At 40.0% G+C, this 4,395-nt stretch overlaps 1 pseudogene; it reads right to left on the bottom strand.

The window, feature by feature from the left end:
• Window positions 1-1,903: 1,903 nt before the first annotated feature.
• On the bottom strand, window positions 1,904-2,306 carry LOC138807840 (histone H2A.Z pseudogene; annotated as a pseudogene).
• Window positions 2,307-4,395: the final 2,089 nt, after the last annotated feature.

Genomic DNA, 4,395 nt, shown 5'->3' with positions numbered 1-4,395 from the left:
TGTCTGTGTGTGTCTGTGTGTGTGTGTGTGTGTGTGTGTGTGTGTGTGTGTGTGTATGCATACACTAGTCTTGGAGATTGAACTCAGGACCTGAGCAGTGTACTAATTTCTCTTGTACAAGGATCTCTCTCACCCACTTGAGCCACAAAGCCACTTCAGGCTTTTTTCTATTGATGTGGCACTAAGAAATCAAGCCCAGGTCTTCATACATTCAAAGCACTCTACCCCTCGGGCACATTCCCAGCCCTCTACTTCAGGTTTGTTAGTTTGTTTCTGTCTTTTTCTTGTTGTTGTTGTTGTCTGCTGTAGCAGTTAAATTCTGGACCTTGGTGCTGTCCCTGAGCTCTTCAGCTCTAGTCTTGTGCTCTACAACTTTAGCCACAGCACCACTTCTGGTTCTTGGTGGTTCATTGGAGTTAAGTGTCTCAAGGACTTTCCTGCCCAGACTTGCTTTGAACCATGATCCTCAGATCTCATCCTCCTGAGTAGCTAGGATGACAGGCATGAGACACAAGCACTAAGCTTCCACTTCACGTTTCTTAGTGGACAATTGCAGATAATAGTCTCATGGGACCTCTTGTGTCTGGGATATTTTGGAACCCAGATCCTCAGGTCTCAGCTTCCTGAAAAGGCAGCATGACAGACCTCAGCTATAGACCCCTAGACTGTGGCACTCTGCTGGAAGGGGATCCTTGTCTCCACGTGGTGGAGGGCTATCCATAAACCCAGAGGTAAGTGTCAGTGCCTAGGCCCCGATTTCAAGGTTCATAACTGAGAAAAAAACAGAACAAAATTTTCTGCATGAGAGAACTCACTAGTCTTCAGTAATACACATTTTTGTCCCTGCCATGGGGACACATATGAGCCTCAATATTCTTTTTTATTAAATCAAACTTCTTTTCTTTATTGTGAAAATACCATACAGAGGCGTTACATTTACATCGGCAAAGTATTGAGTACATTTCTTGTCAATCATTGTTGCCTCCTCCTTTGTTTCCTCTTCCCATCCTTTCTCCTTCCTCCCCCCCACCAAAGTTGTAAAGTTCGTTTTTAGACATAATGAATTGTACATCTCATTGTGGCAATGGGTCCACCTGTATCCTTATTTAAAAGATTTGCTTTATCCCTTCCCTTCCACAAATTATACCAACATCAAAAACAGTGAAAACAGGGGTTATACTGTGGAGGAGAAAACTACAAAGCAACAAATAAATCATCTTATAAATATGTTAGAAACAATTCCATTAAAAAAAAACATGTGAATCCTTATGTTGGGGTTCATTTTACCTAACACCAACGTATCTGACATTTTCTGCTTGTCTCAGGCATATACTAGTTATTGCAAATAAGGGAAACCATGGGACCTATGTTTCTCTGGGCTTGTCTTACTTCACTTAATATAATTTTTTCGAAATCTTTCCATATCCTAACAAATGGGCAATGTCATAGAATTCCATTATATATATATATATATATATATATATATATATATATATATATCACATTTTTCACATTTTTCACATTTTTCACATTTTTTTGGGATATGACCTTTATTGAGCTTATCCACTGCAGTGGAAATAATGTCTGTTCAAAACCAAATGTTGTTACTATAACTTCTGCATCACAATTAAAATCCAAACAGTTTTTTAAAAAGTTAATCAAAACCCACTACTTCAGAGTCAATAGCTTCTTTGAAGCCACAGTAACACTTAAATATGGTTAAGACTCGAATGCAGAAATTTGGTTGGTTGGAAAGATAATTAAACTTTCAACCTGCTCAAATAGAATTACAAAGAGGCAGAATTGTGTTTTTTCACAGAGATACAGTCCACTGGATTCACCAACACTGGACAGCTGTTAAGAGTATTTAGAGTCCTGAGATAACAAGGAAACCAGGCATCCTTTAGAGAGTCTTCTGTTGTCCTTTCTTCCCAATAAGAGACTTGTGGATGTGGGGGATGACACCACTACCAGCAATGGTAGCCTTGATGAGAGAGTCCAATTCTTCATCTCCACGAATAACAAGTTGCAAGTGACAAGAGGTAATAAGCTTTACCTTTAAATCTTTTGATGCATTTCCTACCAACTCAAGTTCCTCCGCAGTGAGGTACTCCAGGATGGCTGTGCTGTACATAGCGACGGTCGCTCCCACACTTACGTGGCTGGTTGTCCTAGAATTCAGATGTCGATGAATTCGGCCAACTGGGAACTGCAAGCCGGCTCTCTGCGAGCAGAAAACCACCTTTGTCTTGGTCTTTCTGGAGTCCTTCCCAGCCTTACCACCAGCCATCTCGAATTCTGCTGAAGCTCACGCAAGCAAGGCAGCGAAAAGGGTATTCAGAGGCATGGCGAGGCCTCGGACACCTACTCCGTCGTCGCACAGTGATTCAAACTCATTTTTCACATTTTTTGTCTGCAAAATCATCTCAGTTTTGGAGTTCTTACATAGACCAGTGCTGTGAAGGACACAGCACATGACACTCTTTGCATGACTCAGCACACAGCACCAAATGCAGGACTCAGCGCACTGCACCCTGTAAAGGACTCAGCACATAGCACCTTGTGCAAGACTCAGAACAGAACACCCTGTGAAGGGCTCAGCACATAGCTCTATTCCACAAATTGTTGATAGAATTAGGATGGTTTCATCAGTATCACCATTCACAAACCACACAAGATCACATCTAATGGTTTAGAAGGGTGTTTTTTTGAGGGGTGTTACCCATGGGGCTTGAACTCAAAGCATGTGCATACTGTTCTAATAACATTTGCTCAGGGCTAGAGCTCTACCACTAGGAGCCACATATCGAAGAGTCTCACAGACTTCCTACCAAGGCTGGGTTTTAAAGCCACCAAACAGCTAGGAAGATGGGGTTAAGCCAGCCAGCAGGGTCTGGTTCCGTGCAGCTGGGTTGCAGTGCTTTACATCTGGCTAAGTCAGGTTAGGTGGCAGCTGTCAGCACCAGACTCCTAGTTTGCTCTGTGATGATGTACTTGAAATCCTGTCCTTATTGCAGTTAGAACATTCTACCTTGTTTTTGGCAGCAGTCCTGGGCCTTGAGTAAGGAGTTAGAAATGTCCCTAAGCGTTGGTGCTCCAGGCTAGCACTCGATTGAAAAACAGCAGAACTTCTCGATTTTCTGTTTATGTGGCACTGAGGAATCCAACCCAATGCTTTGTGCTAACTAGGCAAGCACTCAACCACCGAGCCCCAGGAATAAACGAAGTATAAATAGATAGAGCTTCCTTATACAAATATTATATACCAAAATGAGAGATGTCTGTATATTATTGAATTATAGATAATATTACTACCAATTATTAGGTATTCAATAATGTCTCCATTTAATGACGTGTCCCAGCTGAACAATTAATAAAGCATTAATTAATAATTACTCAATATCCTGTTATTTTTTTCATATATGTACATACATACGTATAATTATATATTTTATAGAATGAGACAAATTAAATTATGCATCGTGCGTTACTACCAGTTATTAGGTATTTAATTATGTCTCCATGTAATTTTTATTCTGTTAATGCTCAATAAAATATTAATCAACTTAATCCAAGTCCTATAATTATTGCGTCTAATTTTATCCCAGAATGATTCACAACTAATGCAATCTGTTTTTCATTTATTGTGTTGACAATTATTTCACCTATGACATTTATTACCTTCATGACATCCTATTACATAGCATATAGATTTTCACACAATTTATACATTCTACCTGTCACCAAGAACTTTCAAAAAAAAGGAAAATGTGTCACACTCGGCTTCTCACTCCAAGATTACATTTTTGGCAGTGCTGGGATCTAAACTCAGGGCCTAGAAGGCTCAGTTCATGAATGGGTAACAGCCAGCACAGCAGCCGCTAGCCAGTGCAGCTGCCAGGCAGTTTTGAGGCCCTGAGATCGAGCCCTGTATGTTGACTTCATATTGCGCTTAGTGTAGTTATTCATTTAATTTTTTGGTTTATACATTTATTTACCATTTATTTTATTGACTGTTATTATACATACAATATTTACTTCATTTATTACATAGGATATAGATTTTCCTATGTATGAAACTTCAGACCTGACACACATGCCTTTCATAGAAAATGAAAGCATGTGACACCATGGGCTCCTTACTCCACGATTCAATTTTTGTGAGTTCTGGCATTTGAACTCACAACCTACAAGGCCTAATTCATGAATGGGTGAGTGTCAACACGCCAGCCTCAGGCATGTAGAGCTGACAAGCAGTTCCTAGCACCTGAGATTGAGCCCTAGGGGTTGACAAAATTAGAACAGATTGACATGCAGATGGTAGTACACAAATAAATATAGATCTTTAAAGAGTGCCAGAGATGTCTATATATTCTTCATTTATATAAATCATAC

This window comes from Dipodomys merriami, unplaced genomic scaffold (assembly GCF_024711535.1).
Source record: "Dipodomys merriami isolate MVZ:Mamm:240054 unplaced genomic scaffold, mDipMer1.0.p SCAF_436, whole genome shotgun sequence".
NCBI classification, from domain to species: Eukaryota; Metazoa; Chordata; class Mammalia; order Rodentia; family Heteromyidae; genus Dipodomys; species Dipodomys merriami.
This window is presented reverse-complemented; position numbering and strand designations above follow the sequence as displayed.